Here is a 21,175-nt window from a genome sequence, read left to right on the forward strand (position 1 = left end):
ATGGCATTAAGCAGTCCATATGATTTGGGGGAATGATGAATTTAAAGGTTCATTGCTGTTGCACAAAACCATCGTTGTTATTTTAAGCTTAAGTTTCATTGGGGCTGGAAGAATTGTCCATTGCCTGGAAATAACTGCTGTAGCCAGGGCCGGCACCCGTCAGCAGGAGTATCTGCCAGCTGCTTTCCTTGGGGAGCAGTTCTGTGTCCTGGGGAAAGTACAAATTTTATTTTATTATTGTAGCTGGACAGAGTCCCTGTTCAAAAGGGGCAGTGGTGGATATGGGAGTGGTTTGTTTTGTTTAGAATGACGGTTCACAAACTTCAGTGTGCGTACAGATCACCGGGAGAGCTTGTTAAATGCAGGTTCTGGGGCTCCACCCTAGAGATTCTGATTCAGTGAGACTATAGCGGGACCGAGGGATCTGCATTTTTAAGTAGGACCTTAAGTGATGCTTGTCAAAATGGTGTGCAGACCACACTTTGAGAAACATTGCTTTGTGAATTTTAAATCAGGATTATCTCATGAAAGAAAGAAGTCTCTTCTGACATCTCACCGAAAATCCATTTATACAGTTAGATTTTTCTAACTACTTCCCAGCCTAAGTCTGGCAGAACAGTGATCTCAGTACAGCCCTTATCGAGAGATGTCACAACAAACTGCTTCACATTATTGCATTGAAAACAAGTAAGTGTTGAGTTTGGGCATCCCTTTCCTCCTCTTCCTCCTGAATTCAGGGTGTTCCAGGGCTTCAGCATTTGCCTGGCCATTAAAGACTTCAGCTTTAGACACAGCTCCGCCCTGGCCACGGGACATTCTTTAAGTACGGGGTCTCTTAACAATGGGAGGTGGAAATGTGGAGTGATTTCTTGAAAAGTTCAGAATTTTTGCCCCTGAATTACTTGATGTAGAATTTTCTTTTTTGTCCAAATAACCCAAGTAATACTCCTGTCCCTTTTTGTTTCATTGATACTAGAGTTTTGTTTAATGGAGAGTTAAACAATGGCAAAGTAAATCAGACGCTTGCGAACATTTTAGTGTAGAAAGAGATTTCTACGTTGACACTGTGGAGTATTTGTGATTCAACAGGTTTTGGTGGAAAGAACCTTGGACTTAGAAACTGAAGCCCCAGGTTTATATGTTTATAAAAGGCAGTCGGCCTTTTTTCTCCTTAAGGACTCTCACTCCGGGGAGAACATGCATATCCTACCATATCCTAGGTCCCACGTGAGCTGCTCAACTTTGGGCAAGTCATGTTCCCTCTCAGGGTTTCCATTTCTCAGCTGTAAATCAAGGATGATGATAATCTACTGTGTAGGTAATTGTAAGGATAAAAGAAAGTAGTATTCAATGCTTGGTGAATATTGAAACTCAGAAAATAGAATAATTATTTTATTTAAAAACAAAAAACCCCTAGGTTCATATGTTGACATTTATCAACTATATGGTAATGGGCAAGTCATGTTGTCATCCTGGACCCAAAATGGGGAGAACACTGCACACCTAGTTTAGGTGGTAAAAAGGAGTGAATGAACTAATACATGTTGGGGCACTTTGTGGAAGAATGGCTACCACCCACACCTTATAATTATTTATGAACTTCTCCAAGACATTGAATACTGGATTACAGAGTCTTTGCTCTTCTCTATGTAGTTTTAGCCATAGAGCACTCTTGGGCTCTGAAATTCAAGATGTTCTGTAAGTTTTACTTCATTCATCTTTTTATTTAGTATTGCTCAGAATAGGGAGAGAGGTGTCATAAAAGCAATGACTATGCAAATGAATGGTTTATCCTAAAAATCCAAGGCCTGCAGATTATTTGTAAAAATGTCAGTGTATATTCTCTGGGTGACCAATGTATCACCAATGTCAGGGCCTCTCCCTCTACCTTGGACCGAAACCGGTGCCCATGAACAAAGAAGACCAGGTCAGGATGAAAGTAACAAAGATGTCTCTAGGTCTGAAATTCTCCATAAAGCAATCTATGCCTTGTAAAAGTACAAAGTCTTACCTCTTAACTCATGTCAACTTACTTCCTAGTACTTTTCTCATCTGTCCAGGGAGAAGGTAAACCTCAGGAAGAACAGGGAATGGTACGATTTTCCTAGTGAAAATGTAGCACATGCCTGAAAAGAATTATTTTTTCCTCCATATTTATTTATTTATTTTTAATTGAGATATAATTGACATATAATTATATTAGTTTCAGGTGTACAACATAATGATTCAATATTTGTATATATTGTGAAATGATCACCACAAGTCTAGTAAATATCCATCACCACACAAAATTACAATTTTTTTTTCTCTGTGATGAGAACTTTTAAGATCTACTCTCTTAGCAACTTTCAAGTATATAATACAGTATTGTTAACTATAGTCACCTTGCTGTACATGACATCCCCAGGACTTATTTACCTTATAACTGGAAGTTTGCATATTTTGACCACCTTTACCCATTTCACCTATCCTGCCCCACACAACCTCCACCTCTGGTGACTGCCTATCTATTCTCTGTATCTATGAGTTCTGTTTTTATTTTTATGCTTTTTTTAGATTCCACATATACGTGAGATCATTTGGTGTTTGTTTTTCTCTGTCTGACCTATTTCACTTAGTGTGATGCTCTCCAGGTCCATCCATGTTGTTGCAATTGGCAGGATTTCTCTCTTTTTTAGAGCTGCATAACATCCCATTGAATATAAATACTCACATTTTCATTTGCCAAAGGACACTTGGGTTGTTTCAAGAATTCTTAACTTTAATCCTACCTCCCATTCCTTTCTGCCGTGACTATAGTCTATGGGACTGAAAAAACTAGGGGAAATTGAAAAGGCCAGTATTCAGTCCCCTTAACACTGGCTTGGGACCCTTGGGCACAGAGAGAGAAATTTCTGGCTGGTGCCTTAGTCAAGCCAGCCTACTGCTGCCTCTCAAATCTAGTTTTCCCCATCCCAATTATCATATCATCCTTCTGTGATAACCCTCTACTCCTCATCCTGGAGTTTTATGACGGTGGTGCCCCTGATAGCTCTTGGTCTCAAGCTCCTTAAAGGAGAATCCCATGTCTTCTGCATCCTTCTGTCCTCTGGCGCCTGGGCCAGTGCCTGGGACAGAGGAGGAGCTCAGCTGCAGAACTGGATTTTCTGTCTCTGTGCCTTGGCCCTGTGGTTGTCTCCTGCCAACCCTCCTACACAAACTGCACTCTTCCTCCTGGCTCTGTCCCTCTCTGACTTCAGGGCCTTCAGCACGTGAGGAAAACTTTTGGGGCCTCAGTTTACCATGCAAAAAGACAACTTCTCTAAGGGGCTTGGTGCACAGTAAATGCTCATCAAATCTTTATTCCTGTCCTTAGTGAATCATTTTCTGGCCACTTGGCTGTTAGGGGATAGTCCTCCTCTGAACTCTGAACAGTTACCTGTGTGCATGCACCACAAACATCACAAATCCTTGACATAATATATGTCCCATGAGGGAGACTAAAACAACTTTTATACATTTTCACATATGTGCTATTTATTTCCAAACTAGTTGGTTTAACTTCATACAAACAGAAATGGTAAGAGTGGGGCCCTGCCTCGGTATCCTTGAGTCTGTGACTGGACTCTGTCCTTTAGCTGTCAACACTAGCCATCCCCAAGGGGAACCATCGTTAGACCGCCCCCGCCCCCGAATCCCATTTATTCCATTCTCTGGGCAGTCTTGGATGTCACGAAAACCCAGATGTTTAATAACATGTGTTTTTGAAGCTGTTGATAATGGAAGACGGGGGTTTTAAGAAATCATGGAATGGAAAGACTCTCTCTTCCAGCCCTGGTCTTATTCAGCATCCTGCCTGCAACTCCCCACAACACTTCATTTTTTCCGCCATGGTAAACGTGCTAAGGGTACCTGTGGACACACACCTAGGCCAGGAAAAGACAGTATTTGTGTGGTTGTCTTCTAATAAGGTCGAAGGCTCAACGTATTTTACAGCTCTGTGGGCAGCCAGACTCATTAGAGCAGGAGTGGGCCATGGGGTCTGTGTAGGATATTCAGAGGTGGAGGTTTGATCTGGGGTCTGTGCTTAGTGGGTGTCCAGGATTCTCTCGTAGAGCCTGAATTGGGGAGGGGGAGCACCGAAGAACCTGAGCACCTGGGAGCCCCGGAGCCCTTTGCCTTTCTGAATCTGAGGTTGGATTTTTCCCCTGTGTTAACTAAAGCTGGAAGCAAAGCAAAGTGCAAAGACCCTGGTGCAGTTTGCAAACCCCTGGTCACTTCCCTTTACCAAATCCTGCTGTTACTGCCTCCCAGGTTGGGGGTGGGTTTTCCTGCCAAGCATAGGCTGTTGAGGGCAGGTGAGGAAGGGCATTGGGCAGGAGGAGAGCCCAGCGGGTTGTATTTTGGTGCACGTAAGAGGCAAGGAGCTCAAGGCCAAAGCCTGACAGACTGACAGGTCTGATTGTCATTTGCATGCGCTGCGCTGGGCAAGTGGAAGTGACTCAGAGAGTGACTGATTTGTTTTGCTAAGCCTTCTTTGTGGTCTTCTGGGTGGATTTCCGGCCCCACCTCTTAGCCTCAAAGCCCTTGCTTTGCCTGCTGTTGCTTTTTTACTTGGGGGTAATGAAAATTTGTTATAAGCCTTCCCTTTCATCCGTACGTGGCAGGCTGTCACAGAGACACGAGCCATTCTGCAGCCTCACTCCTGTCCAAATTACTAAGTGTTTTCTTTCCAGTTGCTTCCCTAATGGGCCGGGGTAATGGGAGCGGCATGCTCTCTGCCCACGCCGGAGAAGCCAGAGCATTTGTCCAGTGCACATGTGCGGTGGGCACCAGGCCCCTCTCTCCGTGGCTAGCCAGCCCCTCGCAGCTCAGCGCCAGCTCATGCACCTGCCCCTTGCCCTCGAAGCCGCCAGGGGCTCAGCACCCCGGATGGTGGCCCCTTGTTTGGCCCTCGCAGCTCGGCCATCCCTACAGGTGAGGCTCTCCCAAGGGGGATGGGTGATCCAGGCCAGAGGCCCAGACCCGGGGCCACTAATGGACCAGCCAGGCCAGCTTTTTATGGACTCCAGTTGCTGCTTTTCAGAGGCGCAGGCCCCAGAGCTCCCCACAGCCGGCTGTTCCGTGGGCTGGCTGCTCAACTGTGGCTGACCCGCAGCTTTATGAGCCTAAGTGCTTATCCAGGGACAGAAGTGAGGAGGTGGTGTGTGATAAGAAAATAATTTGCCAAAACTGCAACAATAAAGAGGGCCTGGTGGGATCTCTTATGGTATGAATAGCCCCGAGCAGCTGCAGATTTCTCTCTGCTTTCACAATTATTTTCTTTTTTATAACAACTTAAAGCTAAATGCCTTGTACAAACCTGGTAACTCTTGCTTCAGCTTCCACCACAACGTTTCTTTCTCTTTCTGGGAATCTTAACATCCACACAGCCTGAACAGAATGTTCCTTGGCATCATGGCTTCAGCTGGTCTACTTCTTGGCCCGCTGACAACGGCAGCACGGCTCTCTCTAATGTCGCATGGCCTCGAACAGTCCCCTCACGCAGAGCTCCAGTTGCACCCTCTGGGGCTCTGGAACAGGTGCTCCTATTACAGAGTTCTGGAGACAGGGAGCACCTCATCAGAAACCAGTGCCTTGTAAATCACAGCAGTGGCTCCGTTGACAAGGGACATGCGTTTCACTTGAGAACGAACGAGGCAAGCACATTCCTGCCTCTTCACACGCTTCCTGTATACGAAAGGCACCTCCAGCACTTACTGAGTACCCCCATCTTTCTTTTGGGGGTGCTGAGTGTTACCATCAGTCTCATTTGTCAAGCATCCCACGCTAGGCACCTAGGCTGTATCATGTAGAAGGGAGGCCTTCAAGTTGGACAGAACAAGTCCAGATCTTGGCTCCATCAGGAAGTAGCTGTGTGACCTAAAACCCTGTCTTCTCTGTGCAGTGAGGATAAACCAACAACCACCTCACTGCTCTATAGGTGCTATTATTAAATTAAATGAGAAAATAAACATAGAGCCCCTGACAGGGTGCTTGGTACCTTATTAGCACTTAATACATGTTAGTTATAATAATTACATTGATTTTTTTTCTGAGTGCTGTCTAGTTGGGAATATACATGTGCAACACAGAATGATAGCAAGAGACAGCATGTGTTAAAGGAATCTACTGAGTGATGAAGACAACACAAGCTATGGTAGAGATAGAGACCATCACTTAGTTACGATTTCCCAAATTTGTCTCATGAATAGAATCTCCTGGAGCATTTATGAAAGATACCAACTCCAGGACCTTCTCCTAGAGATTATTATTCATTCAGTTTGGGCTGGGCCTTGGAAGTCTTTATGGCTATGAGGACATTTTTTACAAAGATGATACCTAAAAGAGCACCATCCAGAAGATGTATTGTATGAGCCACATGTGTACTTTAAAATTTTCTAGTTGTGATGTTGCAAAAAGTAAAACAAAAGAAGTAAATTAATATTAATAATATATTTTATTTAACCCTGAATATTCAAAAGGGTATGATTTCAACATGTAATCAATACAAAATATTTTCACAAGATATTTTGCATTCCCATTTTCACATTAAGTTCTCAAACTCTGGTGTGTACTGTACACTTATAGCACATCTTAATTTGGCCTCTAAAATTTCATCACAAATACTCGATCTGTATTTAGATTTCATAAAATTTGCAGTTGAAAAAAGTGGATTTGCATACCCAAGTTGTCCCAAATATGCTTAAGAGTTTCCCAATAACTGTATTTTCTTTAAATTAAATTAAAATCAATAATTCAGTTCTTCATTCCCAATAGCCACAGTAGCTGAGAAGTTACATATGGCTGGCTGGTGGCTACCATATTGGACAGCACAGATTTAGACAGTTAATAATTTATAATAGTCAAGGTCCTTTCCCCCTTATTATGTCAAGACTTTAGCACATATCAAGGGAGGATAGCAGTCAGAGAGCAAAGTGTTCAGTAGGAGCCGAAGTTTTATGTCAGGAGCAGTGGAAAGTGACATTAGTGAAAGGAAAAACCCAAAATTTAGGTCGGCATTATCCTAAGCCAGGGAGTTCAGAGTTTATTGAATAGTCAATGGGAGTCAAAGATGGCTTTTGAGCCATACAGTGGTGTGGACAAAGCATGTTCCAAGATGAACTTGACTGGATTTTCCAGAGCAGGTAAGAGAATGGAAATGGGAGGATTAATTGATACTAATGATAATAGAAAGAGACTTACATGACAAATCAATAAAATTAAAAAAACATTGAATGTTTCTGGTGGGAGAGGTTGGGAGAAGAGGGAGTAATTCAGGATGTTTTTTTTTAAGCTTTTTTTTTTTAAGTGAATGAATAAATATAACATTGCAAATAGGGAAATCTGGAAGGAAAGCTGGTTCTGGAGGAAAGATTAGCTCAATTTAAAGATTTGGACTCAGTGTTAGGCTATCCAAATAGATGACTTCACACTGTAATTATATACTCTCTAATATAGAATAGAGTAAAGCAGAAGACTAAGATGTAAACCTTGGAGAATGTCAAGGACACAGATTCAGTGCATAGGAACAAGGAGTCTATAGCAGCAGAAAGAGAACCAGAAGTTTAGTGCCGTGAAAGTCACAGGAATAAAGAGTTTCCACAAGAAGGAAGCTGTCAGCAGTGGGGAATGAGGATAGGGCCAAAGGGAATAAAGACTGAGAATTTGAGTTGAGAATTAGAATACCAATAAAAATATGGAGAGATCAATTTCATTAGAATGATGGGGAGTAGAAGAAATACTGTTAGGAGTTAGGGAGTGAGAAAGTGATTTTAAAATAGAACTGCATTAAGAGCTTGGGAAGTTACTAGGAGGTAGTAGATACGGCCTCTGGACTCAAGGGACCACTGGGCACGTTTCACCCAAAGTCACTAATCTGATGGCAGGGATTTTAGGCAGAGACGGAGGCAGGGAGAGGATATTATCTAAGGAGTAAATGAGCCTTTCAGTCTTTGCTAACTCATACTATTGGCTTTGTCTCTGATGAGGCAATTCTTCTGTTGCATTTTCAGTGGTCCATCACAAGCTACCAAAGCCCTCAAGGAGTTTTTGTAATTCTGCTTTCTCTTGTTATTAAGTTTACCTTTCTCATTCAGAAAAGTAAATGTGACCCTATACTATTCTTACAATAAGATTCTAAAGTTCCCTTTTCTTATATTCATTCATTCGTCCATTCTTTCTTTCAACAAATTTTTATAGAGTTCCCATGACATACTCTGTTCCAGAAATTCAAGATACAGTGGTGAAAAAGCTTTCTTCTTTTGCAGAGCTGTTACTATAGTGGATGGAAATATAGTAAGCATACGATATAAGATAGTTTCATAGGTAATAAGGTCTTGGGGCTGGGAAACTAGTTTAGTTCAGATGACAAAGAAAGCCTTCTGAAGGAAGTGATATTTGGTTTTATTCTTGGGTGACAAGAAGGAGTTAACAGTGAAGATCTCGGGTAGGACTGGGGATGGGAAACAAGTGCAAAGCTTGGCATGGTCAAGGAGCTGAAGGAAAGCTAGTATAGCTGGAGCATAGTAAGCAAAATGAAAATAGATAGGAAATTTACTTCTGAGAGGTAAGTATGGCCAGGTCATGTTGAAACTGCAAGCCAAGGAGTCTGAACTTTAAGTGCAATAGGAAGCCACTGGAGGGTGTTTAGAAATGAAATGACTCGGTCTATTTATGTTTGTAAAAGATAATACTGGCCACATGGATTAGTGGAAGGGGTAGTGACAAAAGTAGAAGGCATTGGTGGGTTGTAAGCAGGAGGATGACATGATTGCTTGAATTGCCTAGTGGGCATGGATTATGGTGGAGCTAGGAGACAAGAATAGAAGCAGGGAGGACATTATATTGCAGTAATCAGGGTAGTAAAGACGATGAGAATTTATACTGGCAAAGGCGCAACAGAGGTGAGGGAAGTGGGCCAATAGGAGATTTACTTTGGAGAAAGAGCCAACAGCACTGGCTGAAGGATTGGATGTCGGAAGTCAATAAGGAGCCTCGAGTGTTTCATTTTAGCAAATTGATTGGATGGTTGTATCTCAGGATACAACCCCATGACAAATGCTCTTATCGTGATCTTTGTACTGCCACTACCAAGAAGGGCCCATTGTTCCCAGAAAATCAACGAGGATCCTTTAAACTGAAGGCATAAGTGGGAAAAAGAGATTTAAAATGAGTGATAGTCATATAGAGGTTTATTATATTATCTCAATATTTGTGAATATTTGAAAATATCTATGATAAAAAGTTTTTTTTACAAAATAGAATGACATAAAGTCTTCCTTTCAGCCAGTAAATACCAATTAGAGAAATAAGAGTTTTTTCCTGATTTTTGTAATAAAAACCCACTGAGCAGATGGCTTGAAGTACTAGATGAAAAAGTCCCTCCTTGGCCCACTGAGGTATTTTCAAGGGCAAACTGCAGCTGTGGTTTAACAGGTTCACACGCTGCACCCCAGCTCATGTCTGGAAGAGAGAAAATTAATAGCAGGGGAATTAAATGGCTACCAATTTGTGAGCACCCTGTCCTAATATGCTTATTGATTTGAGGTTCCTGTTTAGTGCTTGAGCTGTCGCTATTCATCAAAGTTTCCACATAAGGGCATAGATCATCTTGGAGAGGGGTGGGTAGCTGGACTGCCAGGACTGGAGTTGGAAATGTGGAGACTGTAGGTTCAAATCCACACTCCATGCCGATCCACCTGGAACCCTGAGTAGCAGTCTGTCTGCTGCTTTAGTGTCCCTGAAAAAAAAATATCGATCACTAATTGCCTCATAGTATGTTTACACAAAAGATGGATTTTTAAGTCACAAAATCAAGGGACAAAATGACATCCACTGCTAGCATTTAAAAAAAGACCACACACACAATAAAATGTTCTTCCTAATTTTCAGATTGCTTTGTATCTGAAGGGAGATGTTAGGATGGGTGGATGAAGGCTGAGAGAATATATTGTCTCCTGAAAGACATTAACAATTCCTCAGGTGGGTCCAGAATGCTGTGTGCATTAGGATGAACAAGGAAATTTCCCAAGTCTTTCTTCTAATAAAACTGTTTGCTCTTGTGAAAGGTCTTGACAGTGAGGAGATACAGAAAATTATAACACTTAGAGGTAATTAGTGGAGAAATATCTCTAAATGAAAGATAGTGATTAAAAATGCAATCTAGGGCTTCCCTGGTGGTGCAGTGGTTGAGAGCCCGCCTGCCGATGCAGGGGACACGTGTTCGTGCCCCGGTCCGGGAAGATCCCACATGCCGAGGAGCGGCTGGGCCGTTGAGCCTGCGCGTCCGGAGCCTGTGCTCCTCAACGGGGGAGACCACAACAGTGAGAGGCCCGCGTACCGCAAAAAAAGAAAAAAAAAAGCAATGTAAAATATTAACACCATTTTTGAGAGGTTGAGGTTGTGATTAAAACACTCCATCTAAGATGTGGGTGAGCACTGGAGTTATCACTGTCAGCTGCAAAGCTGTTTTATTTTGGTTTACTCCTAGTACACTAGACACACCTCATGAAGTTATGCAAAATTACGGCAATATCCTTCGTACCAAATTGGCCCGGTACATTAGACCTTGATAATTGAACCAGGTACATCTCCTATCCTTAGTGAACAAAGCTTGTTTGGGATAAAGTATTTGGCAATACCTATTAAGAATCTTAAAAAATGTTTTAATACTGGATCATTCTTTGATTCAAGTATTTAGACAGACACAGACAGAGATTTAAACATAAGGATAGTTAATGGAATATCGTCTACAGAAAAAAAACTGGCAAATATTTTTTTTAGACTTCTAATAGTGGATGACTTGTTGAACAAGTTATGGTTTGTACACACAATGGAACAGTACACAGTCATTAAAAATGTACAGTGAGTACAATTAATGACGTGGGAAATTGTTCCTGTTATAATTATAGGTTTTTTTTTAACATCTTTATTGGAGTATAATGGCTTTACAATGGTGTGTTAGTTTCTGCTGTATCACAAAGTGAATCAGCTATACATATACATATATCCCCATATCCCCTCCCTCTTGTGTCTCCCTCCCACCCTCCTTATCCCACCCCTCTAGGTGGTCACAAAGCACAGAGCTGATCTCCCTGTGCTATACAGCTGCTTCCCACTAGCTATCTGTTTTACATTTGGTAGTGTATATATGTCCATGCCACGCTCTCACTTCGTCCCAGCATACCCTTCCCTTTCCCCGTGTCCTCAAGTCCATTCTCTACGTCTGCGTCTTTATTCCTGTCCTGCCCCTAGGTTCTTCAAAACCTTTTTTTTTTTTAGATTCCATATATATGTGTTAGCATACGGTATTTGTTTTTCTCTTTCTGACTTACTTCACTCTGTATGACAGACTCTAGGTCCATCCACCTCACTACAAATAACTCAATTTCGTTTCTTTTTATGGCTGAGTAATTCCATTGTATATATGTGCCACATCTTCTTTATCCATTCATCCGTCGATGGACACTTAGGTTGCTTCCATGTCCTGGCTATTGTAAATAGTGCTGCAATGAACATTGTGGTACATGACTCTTTCTGAATTATGGTTTTCTCCAGGTATATGTCCAGTAGTGGGATTGCTGGGTCGTATGGTAGTTCTATTTGTAGTTTCTTAAGGAACCTGCATACTGGTCTCCATAGTGGCTGTATCGATTTGCATTGCCACCAACAGTGCAAGAGGGTTCCCTTTTCTCCACACCCTCTCCAGCATTTATTCTTTGTAGACTTTTTGATGATGGCCATTCTGACCAGTGTGAGGTGATACCGCATTGTAATTTTGATTTGCATTTCTCTAATGATTAGTGATGTTGAGCATCCTTTTCATGTGCTTGTTGTCAGTCTGTATATCTTCTTTGGAGAAATGTCTATTTAGGTCTTCTGCCCAATTTTGGATTGGGTTGTTTGTTTTTCTGATATTGAGCTGCATGAGCTGCTTGTATATTTGGGAGATTAATCCTTTGTCAGTTTCTTTGTTTGCAAATATTTTCTCCCATTCTGAGGGTTGTCTTTTCGTCTTGTTTATGGTTTCCTTTGCTGTGCAAGAGCTTTTAAGTTTCATTAGGTCCCATTTGTTTATTTTTGTTTTTATTTCCCTTTCTCTAGGAGGTGGGTCAAAAAGGATCTTGCTGTGATTTATGTCATAGAGTGTTCTGCCTGTGTTTTTCTCTAAGAATTTTATAGTGTCTGTCCTTACATTTAGGTCTTTAATCCATTTTGAATTTATTTTTGTGTATGGTGTTAGGGAGTGTTCTAATTTCATTCTTTTACATGTAGCTGTCCACTTTTCCCAGCACCACTTATTGAAGAGACTTGTCTTTTCTCCATTGTATATTCTTGCCTCCTTTGTCATAGATTAGTTGACCATAGGTGTGAGTTTATCTCTGAGCTTTCTGTCCTGTTCCACTGATCTATATTTCTGTTTTTGTGCCAGTATGATATTGTCTTGATTATTGTAGCTTTGTAGTATAGTTTGAAGTCAGGGAGCCTGATTCCTTCACCTCCTTTTTTTTCCTTCAAGACTGCGTTGGATATTCGGGGTCTTTTGTATCTCCATACAAATTTTAAGATTTTTTATTCTAGTTCTGTAAAAAATGCCATTGGTATTTTGATAGAGATTGCATTGAATCTGTAGATTGCTTTGGGTAGTATAATCATTTTCACAATATTGATTCTTCCAATCCGAGAACATGGTATGTGTCTCCATCAGGTTATATCATCTTTAATTTCTTTCATCCATGTCTTATAGTTTCCTGAGTACAGGTCTTTTGTCTCCTTAGGTAGGTTTATTCCTAGATATTTTATTCTTTTTGTTGCAATCATAAGTGGGAGTGTTTCCTTAATTTCTCTTTCAGATTTTTCATCATTAGTGTATAGGAATGCCAGAGATTTCTGTGCATTCATTTTGTATCCTGCTACTTTACCAAATTCATTGATTAGCTCTAGTAGTTCTCTGGTAGCTTCTTTAGGATTCTCTATGTATAGTCTCATGTCATCTGCAAACAGTGACAGCTTTACTTCTTCTTTTCCTATTTGGATTCCATTTATTTCTTTTTCTTCTCTGATTGCCATGGCTAAAACTTCCAAAACTATGTAGAATAATAGTGGTGAGAGTGGGCAACCTTGTCTTATTCCTGATCTTAGTGAAAATGGTTTCAGTTTTTCACCACTGAGAACGATGTTGGCTGTGGTTTTGTCATATATGGCCTTTATAATGTAGAGGTAAATTCCCTCTATGCCTACTTTCTGCAGGGTTTTTATCGTAAATGGGTGTTGAATTTTGTCAAAAGCTTTCTCTGCATCTATTGAGGTGATCATATGGTTTTTCTCCTTCAATTTGTTAATACGGTTTATCACATTGATTAATTTGCATATATTGAAGAATCCTTGCATTCCTGGGATAAACCCCACCTGATCATGGTGTATGATCCTTTTACTGTGCTGTTGGATTCTGTTTGCTTGTATTTTGTTGAGGATTTTGGCATCTATGTTCATCAGTGATCATGGCCTATAGTTTTCTATTTTTGTGCCATCGTTGTCTGGTTTTGGTATCAGGGTGATGGTGGCCTCGTTTAATGAGTTTGGGAGTGTCCCCCCCTCTGGTATATTTTGGAAGAGTTTGAGAAGGATAGGTGTTAACTCTTCTGTAAATGTTTGATAGAATTCGCCTGTGAAGCCATCTGGTCCTGGGCTTTTGTTTATTGGAAGATTTTTAATCACAGTCTCAATTTCAGTGCTTGGGGTTGGTCTGTCTATATTTTCTATTTCTTCCTGGTTCAGTCTCAGAAGCTTGTGATTTTCTAAGAATTTGTCCATTTCTTCCAGGTTGTCCATTTTTTGGCATAGAGTTGCTTGTAGTAATCTCTTGTGATCCTTTTTATTTCTATGGTGTCAGTTGTTACTTCTCCTTTTTCATTTCTAATTCTGTTGATTTGAGCCTTCTCCCTTTTTTTCTTGATGAGTCTGGCTAATGGTTTATCAATTTTGTTTATCTTCTCAAAGAAATAGCTTTTCATCTTATTGATCTTTGCTATTGTTTTCTTCATTTCTTTTTCATTTATTTCTGATCTTATCTTTATGATTTCTTTCCTTCTGCTGACTTTGGGTTTTGTTTGTTCTTCTTTCTCTAATTGCTTTAGGTGTAAGGTTAGGTTGTTTATTTGAGATGTTTCTTGTTTCTTGAGGTAGGATTGTGTTGCTCTAAACTTCCCTCTTAGAACTGCTTTTGCTGGATCCTATAGGTTTTGGGTCACTGTGTATTCATTGTCATTTGTTTCTAGGTATTTTTTTATTTCCTCTTTGATTTCTTCAGTGATCTCTTGGTTATTTAGTAGTGTATTGTTTAGCCTCCATGTGTTTGTATTCTTTACAGTTTTTTTCCTGTAATTGATATGTAGTTTCATAGTATTGTGGTCAGAAAAGGTACTTGATATGATTTCAGTTTTCTTAAATTTACCAAGGCTTGATTTGTGACCCAGGATATGATCTATCCTAGAGAATGTTCCATGAGCACTTGAGAAGAAAGTGTATTCTGTTGTTTTTGGATGGAATGTCGTATAAATATCTGTTAAGTCCATCTTGTTTAATGTGTCATTTAAAGCTTGTGTTTCCTTATTTATTTTCATTTTGGATGATCTGTCCATTGGTGAAAGTGGGGTGTTAAATTCCCCTACTATGACCACCACTGTCGATTTCCCCTTTTATGGCTGTTAGCATTTGCCTTATGTATTGAGTTGCTCCTATGTTGGGTGCATAAATATTTACAATTGTTGTATCTTCTTCTTGGACTGATCCCTTGATCATTATGTAGGGTCCTTCTTTGTCTCTTGTAATAGTCTTTATTTTAAAGTCTATTCTGTCTGATATGAGAATTGCTACTCCAGCTTCATTTTGATTTCCATTTGCATAGAATATCTTTTTCCATCCTCTAAATTTCAGTCCGTATGTGTCCCCCAGTCTGAAGTGGGTCTCTTGTAGACAGCATATATACAGGTCTTGTTTTTGTATCCATTCAGCCAGTCTGTGTGTTTTGGTTGGAGCATTTAATCCATTTACATTTAAGGTAATTATCAATATGTATGTTCCTATTACCATTTTCTTAATTGTTTGAGGTTTGTTATTGTAGGTCCTCTTCTCTTGTGTTTCTGGCTTAGAGAAGTTCCTTTAACATTTGTATTAAAGCTGGTTTTGTGGTGCTGAATTCTCTTAATGTTGCTTGTCTGTAAAGTTTTTAATTTCTTCATTGAATCTGAATGAGATCCTTGCTGGATAGAGTAATCTTGGTTGTAGGTTTTTCCCTTTCATCACTTTAAATATGTCCTGCCACACCCTTCTGGCTTGCAGAGTTTCTGCTGAAAGATCAGCTCTTAACCTTATAGGGATTCTGTTGTATGTTATTTGTTGCTTTTCTCTTGCTGCTTTTAATATTTTTTCTTTTTGTTTAATTTTTGATAGTTTGATTAATATGTGTCTTCGCATGTTTCTCCTTGGATTTATCCTGTATGGGACTCTGTGCACTTCCTGGACTTGATCGACTATTTCCTTTCCCATATTAGGGAAGTTTTCAAGTATAATCTCTTCAAATGATTTCTCAGTCCCTTTCTTTTTCTCTTCTTCTTCTGGGACCCCTATAATTCGAATGTTGGTGTGTTTAATGTTATCCCAGAGGTCTCTGAGACTGTCCTCAATTCTTTGCATTCTTATTTCTTTCTTCTGCTCTGAGGTAGTTATTTCCACTCTTTTATCTTTCAGGTCACTTATCTGTTCTTCTGCCTCAGTTATTCTGCTATTGAATCCTTCTAGAGAATTTTTAACTTCATTTATTGTGTTGCTCATCATTGTTTGTTTGCACTTTAGTTCTTCTAGGTCCTTTTTAAATGTTTCTTGTATTTTCTGCATTCTATTTCCAAGATTTTAGATATCTTTACTGTCATTACTCTGAATTCTTTTTCAGGTAGACTGCCTATTTCCTCTTCATTTGTTTGGTCTGGTGGGTTTTTAACCTTCCTCCTTCATCTGCTGTGTTTTTCTCTGTCTTCTCATTTTGCTTAACTTACTGTGTTTGGGGTCTCCTTTTCCCAGGCTTGTATCTCCTGTTGTTTTTGGTATGCCCCCAGGGGTAAGTTTGGTTCAGTGGGTTGTGTAGGCTTCCTGGTGGAGGGGACTGGTGCCTGTGTTCTGGTGGATGAGGTTAGATCTTGTCTTTCTGTTGCCAGGACACGTCCGATGGTGTGTTTTGGGGTGTCTGTGAACTTATTATGATTTTTAGGCAGCCTCTCTGCTAATGGGAGGGGTCGTGTTCCTGTCTTGCTAGTTGTTTGGCATGGGGTGTCCAGCACTGGAGCTTGGTGGTCGTTGAGTGGAGCTGGGTCTTAGCATTGAGATGGAGGATTCTGGGAGAGCTCTCGCCGATTGATATTATGAGGGGCCGGGGGGGGGGTTGGGTCTCTGGTGGACCAATGTCCTGAACTTGGCTCTCCCACCTCAGAGGCTCAGGCCTGACAACCAGCCAGAGTACCAAAACCCTGTCAGCAACACGACTCAGAAGAAAAGGGAGAAGAAACAAAAGAAAGAAAGAAAAATAAAATAAAATAATTAAAATAAAATATTAAAAATATTATTAAAATAAAAAAGTAATTTAAAAAAAAAGGGCACAACCAAACCAGTAAACAAATCCACCAATGATAACTAGTGCTAAAAACTATACTAAAAAAAACGGACAGGGCTTCCCTGGTGGTGCAGTGGTTGAGAGTCCGCCTGCCGATGCAAGGGACATGGGTTCGTGCCCCGGTCCGGGAAGATCCCACATGCCGTGGAGCGGCTGGGCCCGTGAGCCATGGCCACTGAGCTTGCGTGTCCGGAGCCTGTGCTCTGCAACAGGAGGGGCCACAACAGTGAGAGACCCACGTACCACAAAAAAAAACCAAAAAAAAAACCGGACAGACAGAACCATGGGACAAATGGTAAAAGCAAACCTATACAGAGAAAATCACAGAAAGAAGCATGCACATACACACAAAAGGAGAAAAAGGAAAAAATATATATATATATAAAAGGAAGAGAGCAACCAAATCAATATTTAAATCTACCAATGATAAGCTCTAAATACTAAACTAAGATAAACGTAAAACTATAAACAAATTAGATGCAGAAAGCAAACCCTAATTCTGCAGTTGCTCCCAAAGTCCACCACCTCAGTTTTGGGATGATTTGTTGTCTGTTCATGTATTCCACAGATGCAGGGTACATCAAGTTGATTGTGGAGATTTAATCCGCTGCTTCTAAGGCTGCTGGGAGAGATTTCCCTTTCTTTTCTTTGTTCTCACAGCTCCCAGGGGCTCAGCTTTGGATTTGACCCTGCCTTTGCATGTAGATCGCCCTCTGGTGTCTGTTCTTCACCCAGACAGGATGGGGTTAAAGGAGTGGCTGATTCGGGGGCTCTGGCTCACTCAGGCCAGGGGGCGGGAGGGGTACAGAATGCGGGGTGAGCCTGTGGTGTCAGAGGCCAGCGTGACGTTGCAACAGCCTGAGGCACGCCATGTGTTCTCCCAGGGAAGCTGTCCCTGGGTCATGGGACCCTGCCAGTGGCGGGCTGCACAGGCTCCCAGGAGGGGAGGTGTGGATAGTGACCTGTGCTTGCACACAGGCTTCTTGGTGCCCGCAGCAGCAGCCTTAGCATTTCGTGCCCGTCTCTGGTGTTTGCGTTGATAGCTGCGGCTCGCACCCGTCTCTGGAGCTTGTTTAGGCAGTGTTCTGAGTCCCCTCTCCTCACGCACCCTGAAACAGTGGTCTCTTGATTCTTAGGCAGTTGCAAACATTTTCCCGGACTCCTTCCCAGCTAGCTCTGGCACACTAGCCCGGTTCAGTCTGTGTTCACGCAGCCAACCCCAGTCCTCTCCCTGGGATCCGACCGAAGCCCAAACCTCAGCTCTCAGCCCCGCCCACCCCGGCGGGTGAGCAGACAAGCCTCTCGGGCTGGTGAGTGCCGGTCGGCACCGATCCTCTGTGCGGGAATCTCTCCGCTTTGCCCTCCGCACCCCTGTTGCTGCACTCTCCTCCGTGGTTCTAAAGCTTCCCCCCCGCCAACCCCGTCTCCACCAGTGACGGAGCTCCTAGTGTGTGGAAACCTTTCCTTCTTCACAGTTCCCTCCCAGGGGTGCAGGTCCTGTCCCTATTCTTTTGTCTCTGTTTTTTCTTTTCTCTTTTGCCCTACCCAGGTACGTGGGGAGTTTCTTGCCTTTTGGGAAGTCTGATGTCTTCTGCCAGCGTTCAGTAGGTGTTCTGTAGGAGTTGTTCCACATGTAGATGTATTTTTGATGTATTTGTGGGGAGGAAGGTGATCTCCACGTCTTACTCCTCCGCCATCTTGAAGGTCCTCTATAATTATAGTATTAAGTAATAAAAGAAAGTTCTGAAATTGTGCATACATATAAATATATTGCTCAAATATGTAAAAAGAGGATATATGTTTATAATACATATATATATAGATAATATGCCTATGTCTATAATGTATACAATATATGTCTATTTTATATATATTCACAGAATACATGTGTGTTTATATACACACATATATATAAATGTGTTTCTGTATATATCTATATATATATATCTACAGAAAAAAAATTTGAAGAAAATATGCCAAGGAGTTCTTGTGGTATATGGATGGTGAAATATAGGTGGATTTTTCTTCATGATCCAAATTTTTAAAAATGAGCATGTTTTATTTTTACAATAAAATTATGATTAACTTTTAAAACACTATTGACACCATCATAAAAAACAATATTGTAAAGTAAAACTTTGGATGCAACTACCCCAGACTTGCACCTTTGTCATGTGAGCAATTGTCTATGTAGCTATATGTGTTTCTTTTTAATGTCAAAATTTTGCAAGACAGATTGGCGCCTCATCTCTGCAAAGCCAGTTCCACTTGCTTGAGGAGAATATTCCTTGTTTATGCTGCAGGCAAAACAACTAGTGTTTTTTTTTTTTTAAACCTCAGGTCTATTGTGAAAATGAGCCATCTGTGGCAGCTGTGGTGTTTTTTCCAACCTAATAGCACCTTTCATACTGAACTCTTGGGCTTTTCCAGGCACTAGTGACAGCTGCGGAATGATTATGTACATTTTTTATATAAATTGGTATAAGGTGGCATACTGAGAAATCTTGCATATGCATGTAGTGTGGGGAATGAAAAATGACAATAAAGTAAACCTTGTGGTTTGGTTTGTAGAGTCCACATGGAAGACCGTCTAGCTGAATAATGCTTGGTTGTGGTAACATGGCCTCATGACATAATTTCATCACTTCAGAAGTGGGAGGAAAGTCTTCCCCATCAATATTTTCCGGAAACATGTTAGAGTGTGGGGCACATAGTAGGTACATTTATTTTGATAAATGAAAGAATGTTCAGTTTAGGTAATTTTGTCCTTCAGGTGACTGGGGACGCACCTTTCCACTTGGCTTCGGTGAGGAGCAGTGAAGAAGCACCTGATCAAGAGAAGGAGGCAGGGCACACAGCATCCTGAAAATCTGGGGAAAGGCACATGGTGACACCCTAGATATTTTGAGCAACCCAAGGATTATCAGTTCCTCCCACCTATGAAAGCAAACTTTTGCCATCATTGGTGTTATTTTATTAATATCACATCTTCACGGTTTCTCTGATTAGACTTGGTTCTTCTAAAAGTTATGAGGGGAGGTTTGCCACAGGCTTCTAAATATAGCAGGAAGGAAACATAGAGCAAATTCTGAGGCAAAGCAGGTTCTAGGCAGTCCTCCATGAACAGCCCAGGAGTTCCCCTGGTAGAGTCATTTTCCCGATGCTATATTTCCTGCTCCCTTGCATCCTTCGAGTTTTGAATTTTGGCAGCCTTCCATTTGGTGGAAGAAAGCTGGAAGTAACTCTTGCTCATTTTCCTTGGCTTTTCAGTGTCACTCTGTATATCACCTAGCAGTTGAAATCATGGATCATGTGGATGCCCCCAACCTCCACCTCTGGGACAGCTGGAGAAATACATAAGGTGGCCTAAAGCTGAAACCCAGGGTTCCTCAGCTAGCTCGGCACTTCCACTTAATAGTGAAATATATCTTTGACAGTCCACAAAAGTATCCCTTCTGGGCCTTCTTTGTCTAAACTTAATATTTCCTGTATTAAGTCTTATAACAATCATCACAAGGAAGGTTGAATGCTAAAGAATACAGAATCAATTAAGACTCCACCAGGAAATCAAAACCTTCTGTTAAGCTGTAAAATGCTGTGGGATGAATTGGTGTCACCTGATAATATTGCACCAGAGATGTATTGTAAAGCCTGATACTCAAGGCCAAGTGTCTCTACAAAAGCTACAATCCCCTCACCACATGAAGTTTATCAGTGCCAGAAGAAGAGAATAATGAGTGATTATACAGCACCTTAAATGATGGTTCTTTCTCACTAATATTGATAGGAAAGATTCTTCATTCTTGTGCCCACTTTCACTGCTCTTTAGAAAAAGATTTTGCAGCAACAATAAGAAGGCAGGGCTATTGCGTGGTCAGTCATGAGTGTCTAATAGTGGAGTTCTTTTCTTTTTTAAGAGTAATTCCAAGATTAGTCGCTACAGATTAAAGTAACTACAGGATCTCAGACAGTGAAGACTAGGGGATCTCACAGTGGCTAAACACAAGATCAAAGACTTGATGGGCACTCACAATACCTAGGTCCCAGGTAACAAGAAAACATTTACCTTTAAATCAGTAGGTGAGCAGAACAAAGAAATTTTCACAGAAAAATAAAAATTTGCCATCAGAGTTCCTAATAATCCATAAAAGTTATGCTAAAATGACAGACACCCAGTTTACATGTATTTAGTTCCCCATCTAGAAGGTTCCAGAAGACCAAATTGAGAGGCAGTGATGAAGAAGGGAACACAATTCTTAGTATTCCCAGATTTAGGAATTCTGATACACGAGCAGATAACATCATGGGAAAATAAAATGTACTTTTATTTCAAAAAGGATAGGCAACACTTCTTCCTTCAAGAATTGTTAATCGTTGCTTTTGTGTTATTTTACGTCAGGTTTGGAGATAGGACTTCCAGGTCCCTTTCACGTACCAGACTGAAGAATATGAGACATGTATTAACAGCTCAGAGGCTGTGATTGCTAAATG

The 21,175-nt window shown here is 41.0% G+C and overlaps 1 long non-coding RNA gene across 4 annotated transcripts in view; it reads left to right on the forward strand.

Annotated features, from left to right (window-relative positions):
• The window catches only part of LOC307196813, a 372,865-nt gene that overhangs the window by 318,730 nt on the left and 32,960 nt on the right, over positions 1–21,175 (forward strand). The window contains exon 5 of one of the 4 annotated variants that reach the window (XR_013831231.1): positions 19,256–19,397. The exons of the other annotated variants lie outside the window; for them this stretch is intronic. This is a non-coding gene — a long non-coding RNA (uncharacterized lncRNA). The remainder of the gene's footprint in view (positions 1–19,255; positions 19,398–21,175) is intronic. 4 annotated transcript variants of the gene reach the window in all.

This window comes from Stenella coeruleoalba (genome assembly GCF_951394435.1).
Source record: "Stenella coeruleoalba genome assembly, chromosome: 14".
NCBI lineage: Eukaryota > Metazoa > Chordata > Mammalia > Artiodactyla > Delphinidae > Stenella > Stenella coeruleoalba.